Source organism: Palaemon carinicauda, chromosome 30 (assembly GCF_036898095.1).
Source record: "Palaemon carinicauda isolate YSFRI2023 chromosome 30, ASM3689809v2, whole genome shotgun sequence".
NCBI classification, from domain to species: Eukaryota; Metazoa; Arthropoda; class Malacostraca; order Decapoda; family Palaemonidae; genus Palaemon; species Palaemon carinicauda.
This window is the reverse complement of record NC_090754.1, coordinates 13,908,589-13,917,831: the sequence shown is the minus strand read 5'-3', so window position 1 is coordinate 13,917,831 and position 9,243 is coordinate 13,908,589.

Sequence of the window (9,243 nt, the reverse complement as noted above, 5' to 3'; positions counted from 1 at the left end):
TAAAGGAATGCATATTTAAGGGTAGTCCACCACTTATACTCTTGGTTAGTACCATAAAAGGTTTCTTCTATGGTTAAATTGTATTCTTTTTCAGTTGAAGCATAAACTCTCTGAGCAAAATCTCTAAGCTGAGTATAGTTATTCCAGGTCAAATTTAATCTCTTACCCTTCCAAAGATAATAGGCCTCCTGCTTCTTCAAATAAGCCCGTCTATAATCATCATTGAACCGTGGGTTGTCCTTCACTCTGTAAGTTAGTACACGAGAAGAGATACGCCTATCAATTATGCTGATTAGATTCTCATTCAAAGGGACTACAGGATCAACACAACTATACAATTGTAATCAATGCAAGCCCAAAAGATCAAGCAAAATCACATTCCAGTCTGCTTGCGATTTCATATAAAACTTATATGAGTAAGATACATCAAGGATAGGCTGCTCAGTCTTCACTACTAATGAAATCAAAGCATGATCAGATGTCCCAAATGGAGAACCAACCATACTTGTTATAACGCCAGGGGACTCGGTGTATACGAGGTCTAGGCCGTTACCAGACCTATGAGTAGCTTTACTTATGGTTTGCTCACAGCCTGATTCACAGGCAAAGTCTAGAGCTCTTAATCCATGGCGATCGGTAGGAGAAACAGAATTTAACCACTCCCTATGGTGAGCATTGAAATCACCAACAAAGACAAAAGAGGCCTTTCTATCATACTCTTGTATCTGAGCCATAGTGGTAAGAAGACAATCGAAGATAGAATTATCCATGTCAGGATTCCAGTAGATCGAACAAAATTAGAAGTTGTTATGACTGCCACAAACTTCTATTACCTGAATTTCATTGACATCCATATTTATAGTAGGACTTACGAAAAGCAGGGCACTCAGTCCGAATATACATTGTCATTCCGCTGGCTCTAGGGATGATATCACGTTTCAACATTATTGGCTTTTTAAAACCAGTTATAAGAAGATCAGATGAGTGCCTCATATCAGAAACCAAAGTTTCTGAGCACAAAAGAATATCGTACTGTCTGGATGCAACTGTAAGGTCTTGAATATTTGCATGTAGTCCACGAATATAACAATACAGTAGGTGACATTGAAAAAATCAAGGACGAACTGGTACCGGATTTTGCTCAATGTCTCCAAAGAGGAAAAGACTTTGTGGTGATACAAATGATACATCACACTTAAAAACTAAATTAACAAGAATGATACCAAAATCAATATGTACAGGAATATAAATACATTGATTGATCAAACCCAAATACTATAGAAAAAAAAAGTCGGAAAAACTAGTCTACATGGAGGAGCCGATACATCGTGCAAGGCTAAATACCCTCCATAACAGCCATTTCAATTGAAGGGAGGACATTAAGGATGGTTTTGAAAAAGTAAAAGAATCAGATAAGGAAAAGACGACCTCTTGATAAACCACCAGGTATCCATGGCCTTTCTATTAAACCTGCCCAACACACCATTTAAAAAAACATCTGGAAGAAAACAAAATAAAAAAAAGTAAAAAAAATAGAAAAAATATATATAAAAAAGCAGACTAGAGAACAATGGTTTGATTTTAGAGTGTCCTTCTCCTAAAAAAGCAGGCTACCGTAGCTAAAGAGTCTCTTCTACCTTTACCATGAGGAAAGAAGCCACTGAACAATTGCAGTACATTAATTAGCCCTTATATCGGAGGAGTATTTGGCAATCTCGGTGTTCTTAGGTGTATGAGGAAAGACGAATATGTGTAAAGAATAGGCTAGCTAGCCTATTTGGTGTATGTGTAGGCAGAGAAAAAAATCAGCCCAACCAGAGGATCCAATAACTGTCTAGCGGTGTTAAATCAACTGGTGGCTTTTGCCCTGGCAACCTACTGCATATGTATATATATATATATATATATATATATATATATATATATATATATATATATATATATATATATATATATATATATATATATATATATATATATGTGTGTGTGTGTGTGTGTGTGTGTGAATATATATATATATATATATATATATATATATATATATATATATATATATATATATATATATATATATATATATATATATGATAAATTTTGCATATTTAGACGTGTTTTGCATATTCAAATAAGCCATAATTATTTTGGATACATTAATGTCTGGATTCTCTTAACGACCTTGGGATCAGAGCACCAGGCGAAATCACACAGAGACAAGAGCTTGTGACCGGCCGGGAATCGAACCCTGGACCGGCAATCTTGTATAGACAGTGACTACGACTTGGCCACGAAGAAAGATAAAAGTTAATGACAATTCGTCTGTATTTATAGCTGTCAAATTCAGGTGTTTTGTACTTAGAATTGAAATCAACCCATCTTCACCATCGTAGCTAATTGATAGTTTGTTACTTGGCATTCGATTAATGATAAATTATGTACATTTAGACGTGTTTTTCATATTCAAATAAGCCATGTATATTTTTGATACATTAATGTCTGGATTCTCTTAACGACCTCGGAATCAGAGTCCCAGGCGGAATCACACAAAGGCAAGAGCTTGTGACCGGCCGGGAATCGAACCCTGGTTTGGCAAGCTTGTATAGACAGTGACTACCACTTGGCCACGAAGAAAGATAAAAAGTCAATGAAAAGGTTTGGCAATTGCATCCTGCTTAGAATATGACTATGGTAGTTCTCACACTTCTCTTACTTCCACAATGTTTACTAGTAGTGTGACTGGATATATATATATATATATATATATATATATATATATATATATATATATATATATATATATATATATATATATATATATATATATATATATATATATATATATATATATATATATATATATATATATTATTTTTTTTTTAACTTTAGCCATAAGCAAATGAGGACGAATGTTCAAATAGGCACATTAAAGAATAATAATAATGCATACTTAACAAATATTGCCAAAACAAAGAAAGAACGCATGATAAATACAGATCACATATATGGTACATTGCTATCAAACGATTATATGGTACCCCCCCCAAAAAAAAAAAAAAATACTGACATACTTATGATTCGGTAACTTTGTTAAAGAATAGTTGTTACCTTCGTCAAAAACATAGATTATTATAATACGGTAACTAATAGAAATATTTGTTACCTTGGTAAAGATACAATACTAGTGCACAAACACGAATACCTGGTATGTACACGTACCACGGTTTCGTACACACACACACACACACACACACACACACACACACACACACATATATATATATATATATATATATATATATATATATATATATATATATATATATATATATATATATATATATATATATATATATATATATATATATATATATATATATATATATATATATATATATATATATATATAGGGCTTATATACTTTATTAGATGCCCATAGATTCTGTTTTTTAACATTCAGGCTTATATATTTTATTAGAAAAAAGGATTTATTTTTTAAATGTTTTTTAAATGTTTTTTTTTAAATGCAAATATTCTATAGTCTCTTCTATTACATATTACTAGCGTACTAACTGCTTTTCATGCACAACACTTTTCCAAGACAATATTACTTTTTTGAACGAATGAAGGGGCCAGTTTCAAATGGTTTTAAATTGAATTAAATAAGGAGTTTTATCTAGACATGGCAAAACGTTCTGTTTGATCTCAATGCTGTTTCTTTTTAACCTACGCCAAACAAGGATGTTAACGACGATAAATATCATCACCGTAACACTAATTCCTATAAGTAGTATGTAAAATCGACGTTCTTCATAAGTCGGTGTCGGGTGGTCCATCTTCGTCAATTTCATCAACCGCTTAGCCACATGTGCATTGTATGGGAGAGGTAAAGATAGAATTGTTGTCGACCACGTGAAGTTCGCAAAGTAGGCTCGTTCTCTGATGATAGTCTTGATTCCATGTACCATATAATTCGGGGACGTCCCGATACAACCATCTGCTGCAACGAAGATTTGGGAATAGGACGTAGATCCGTCCGGGCATGATACATTGAAGCTGGCCTTGTCGTATCGTATCCACGAGCCGTTGTTCAGTCTGCAATTGAACTTATTATTGTCAAAGGGACAAAGCCTATCTAGACAATTTTCATTTGTATGGGAGCGAGCACCGTTTAGCACTATACCTAACTCGCATGAAATGCAGTAAGTTTTTATGGAATTCAAATGAGTCAGCTGTACATATTTTTTTTATCCATTGCATATGAACAGTGAGTTAAATGATTTAAGCCTTTAATGACCGTATATGTTTCCTTGTCTGGGGAAATCAATATGTGTCCTGTCAAACTGGATATTACTGGATTTGAGTGATTCGTCATGAAAGTCGGAAATGGTGATATCCTGTAAGATTGCCAGGCATCGGAAGAATCAAAGGGAATTGTAATCATAATCCTGTGATTTTCAACGCTTACTGTAATTAGGCTGTAATAAAATTCTAACCTACGTGCGTCTAACAAAGGAATATAACCTAATTTCTCCTGTCCGTTCTTCAAAATTAACGTTAAAGTCTCTTATTGGCAACAAATGGGGTGACAGTACACCTTTAGTTGCTAACGTGATAGCTTCAACATAATCTTTTGATTTCTCAATGAAATGTGCAATTCTATTGTGTATGTGATCTATTTTTGAATCATAATACGTTAACGTTGCCAACAAATCCTGCACTTCCATAATCTGATTGATATTACTAGAATGTTCATTTACCAAACCAATAATTTGATTGACTGAAGCTAACTGATTCCTTAGTTCTGACATAATCAATTCATCTTCATGAGTCAAAAACTCAATTTTATTATTTTTATTAATAATCTTAAGACGATTGGGAATTCCTGAGCCTAAACTTGCAATAGAACCAAAGATGTTTAATGCAGCAAAAATAAACGTGTTACGTTTCTCAAGATTATCGTGTCCTACAGTCCACATCAAAAGGTCACGAGCCAAAGATTCTGCCTCGTAAGTCTTATTTAGCAAGTCGTCAGATAGCATCTCTGCAACTTTTAGTGTCGATGCAAGCGAACTCTCTGTATTAAAAGGAAAATGTCTTCTCTGCATTTCATTTAATGAAACAGCAAACCTTGAAATGGCCCTCTTTAAGCTAGTGACATCATTCTCTTGGAGAAAAATTGCTTGCATACGCACTTCAACAACTACGTTACTTGATGTAATAAAAACGTCTTCTTGTCTTTCAACTATAGTGCCACATTTAAAATCTATACTTATAGTTTTAGAGCTCCTCCCACACGAGAAAAATGTCTGAGGGAACAATATCACTCCGGACAATAAAAACTTCATTTAGGAAACCTGTAACAATAAGAATATATGTAATTAATCCTGTATTAAGAAGAAAAACTTTTAACATAAAATGTTTACAAAAAAATAAAAAAAAAATAAAAATCTTTCCCTCACTTCTTTCCCTCATATTTCAATTTCTTATGTGAGCAAATGGTACGATTCTCTCATCAGTGGGTTGGGATGCGTTTTAAACTCTAAACCTATTGGCCGTTAATGTTTCCAAAATGTTAAATGGGCCTTCAAACTTATGTGTTAGTTTATAATTGAGTCCTTTACGTACATTTACCTGTATGTATACATTATCACCCACGGTGTATGTTTTAGTTGGCTTCGCTATTTTATCATGATTCCTTTTCATTATGATTTGTGATTCTTCTAAATTCTTTCGAAGGATATCAAAACAACTTTTGCTTGCATATATACATTCTTTTAAAGGATTTGATAAATTATTTGTAGTCGTTAATACGTGGAAAGGCGTTCTAACTGGGGTACCATACAACGCTTCGTAAGGTGACATTTTAATTGATATATGATATGAATGATTCCGAGTACTTAGTACCGCAGGTATTGCTATATCCCAGGTGGGCTCCGATCCCCCTAGTATTACTCTTAATATATTTAAAACCTTCCTATTTGGTCTTTCCACTAGCCCATTCAACTCTGGGTGATATATCAGGGTATTTATTTTCTTTATGCTAAGGATTTCACGCAATGAGGTAAGAAAGTGATTATTAAATTCTCCACCCGAGTTTGAGATTATCATGTGTGGAATTCTATGTTTACAAGTGTAACACTCATAAAACCTCCTATTGCATTCAATCGCAGTTTTAGTTTTAAGCGCTATTAGTTCTGTATATCGAGTTAAAGCATCTACAATTACTAAGAGGTGCTTATTTCCACAGTCTCACTCGTAAAATCCTGTTAATAAATCTAAATGTATCCTTTCAAAGGGTTGATTGGGCACGGGATAAGCCCCTAAGCTGACAGGTGTTTTCATATGCCCTTTGTTTTCCTGACATGTGCGACAATTAGCTATGTGTTTTTTTATATCTGTAAGCATCGTATGCCAATAAAACAATGATTTGGTTTTCTTTGACATTAATGAGAACCCCGGGTGTCCATGCAATGGATTTGCATGCAACCAATTTAGGACAGTGGAAATAAGTGAGATTGGTACCACTACCTGGTCGTTAGTTACATGTGGTGTATTGCGGGTTTTCCTTGTCACGGTCCTACACAGAATATTTTCTTTGATTATATAATTCTGCTGCTAATACTTTATATATTCCTTTTCCTTATGATTGCCTTTCAAAGCATTTATAATATTTTCTAATTTCTGATCTTTTATTTGTTCAGTCTGTAATAATTCAGCACTCCAGCCCAAATCTTCTTGTTCAGATATCGTTTTAACAATAGGCATGGATGTTGATATAACTATTAATTCAGCTAAAGGCTCCGTACAAGATGACACGGGGTTGCGTGATAATGCATCAGCAATGATATTTGCTTTCCCAGGTAAATACCCGTTTCTCGTGCCAAAGTCTTGAATGATCAAATACCACCAAGTTCATTTGGGGCTGTGGTTGAAGCCTTTAAAGAAGTCGGTTAGTGGTTTATGGTCAGTAAGAACCTTAACTGGGTAACCCTATATTATGAACTTAAAATGCACTAGTGAATTAACAATAGCTAGCCCTTCCTTGTCTATTACTGCATACTTACTTTCGGAAATTCTCAGTTTTCAAGAATAAAAAGCTATCGGGAAAATTTTTTTTTTCATATTGCTGAAGCAATACCCCAACTACTCCTAAGTATGAGGCATCTGTTGCAATGAAGAATTCATTACCGAAGTCAGGAAATTTTAAGATAGGAGAACTACACAGTTCATCTTTCAAGGTATTAAACGCCTGTTGATGCTGCTCAGACCATATGAAATCTACGCCGTTCTTCGTAAGATCAGTTAAGGGAGCGGCTATTATTGAATAATTGCATATAAAATGCCTGTAATATCCACTACAACCCAGAAATTGCTGAATTCCCTTGACATTAGTAGGTATCGGAAAGTTACGGATAGCCGACACCTTATCATGGACTACTTTAAGACCTTGGCTTGACACCATAAAACCCAAATGGACTAATTCTGTTTTGAAAAATTCACACTTACTAATCTTTACCCTTAAGTTATGTTGTCTTAGTCTCTGTAATACTAGTTCTAATTTACGTAGATGTTCTTCTAATGTGTTGGAAAAGATTACAAGGTCGTTCATATAGGCATGCAATATATCCCCTAGCAAGACTCCAAACACTATGTTAATCATTCTTGCAAATGTTATGGGAGCAAAACGTAAACCAAAAGGCATCCGTAAAAATTCATAATGTCCCCTGGCTGTACTGAAGGCTGTGTATGGGATATTATTTTCTTCTAATGATATCTGGTGAAAGCCTTTAAGTAAGTCCAAACTGGTAAAATATCTATTCTCACCTAACAGATAAAATATCGTCAGTACATGACACTGGGAATCGATCAGGGATCGTCTCCTTGTTTAGGCGACGGAAGTCTATGCAGATACGCCATGTTCGATCTTTTTTCGGTACAACTATTAATGGAAAATTATAAGGGCTGTTCGATTTCCTAATGACTCCTTCTTCTAGAATTTTACCTACTTTATCATTTATTTCATTCTGGAATTTCATAGGGAGTCTGTACGAGGGTACATAGATAATTTTCTGCTTGTCCTTTAACCTTATTTGATGCTCGATCACATCTGTTTTTCCTAAGGATCCATCCGTAGTGGAAAAAACATCATGTTATTCAGTTAAAAGTCCAAAAATTTTCTGCTGAATTTCTTCGTCTTGAATGTCTTTATTGGTTTTATTTCTAATAGATTGCAAAAGGGATTCATCCGCAACTTATTGAGCGGGATTAATTTCAGCAACGTTAAGAATACGATGTTTATAAACTTCTACATCCAAGATATGTTGATTTTTGTGAATTACTGAAGTGGTATTTAAATGATTACAGACTTCAATATTACATTGTTGATGTGAGCCTATTGTATAAATAGCTTGTGTGACAGACAATCCATTAGTTTTCAAAGTGTCGGAAAGGATTAATATTTCAGATCCCGGTAATGTTTCCTTTACTTGCACTATTAAATTCGAAGATACGTTTGGCTCGATAGATTGCGTGCAAGATATTACGGGTGAACGAGAATTCTGTTGGGTCGCGTATATTATTTCTTTATTAGTGAGACAGGTTATTGGTTCTTCAACATACGTCACTGTTTTATTTGTCGTCTCCTTTTTATGCAAAACTGATTTTAAGGTATTAGAAGACTTATAGAATTTTCCTTTGATATACACGCCATGCTTGGCAGGGGCTAAGATAATGTTTTGATTGCCCATAGATGGGTATCCTATAATTACAGCTGGATACATATCAATGTTTTGTACAACAACAAATGTATCGGCGAATGTGCGCTTAACGACCTTGAACTGAACATGAGTTACGCCTATTACATTTAATTCATTATTTCCTATACCCGAGAGTCTTAATCCGGATTTTTTCTATTAGAAAGTTCGAAAACAACAAATGATGTGTCCTCAAATCCATGATATTACGTGGACTACCAGAGTCAAAAAATAATGTAAATGATCTGTGTTCTAAATTTACAGCATATAATGTTGGTCGTAACTCATTTTTGGCTTATTTTTGTATGAATTCGTTGCAAATCTACGGGAGCATGCACTGATTTACTTAATTCAGTTGTGTGTTTCGTAGGAAAATCTATTGCCTCACAATGATCTGATAAAACATTAAATTGATTATTCAATACTACTGATGTTGATATGAATGACCTTGACCCAACATCACTCTCTTCCCCACTGGAGTTAATTATGTGGT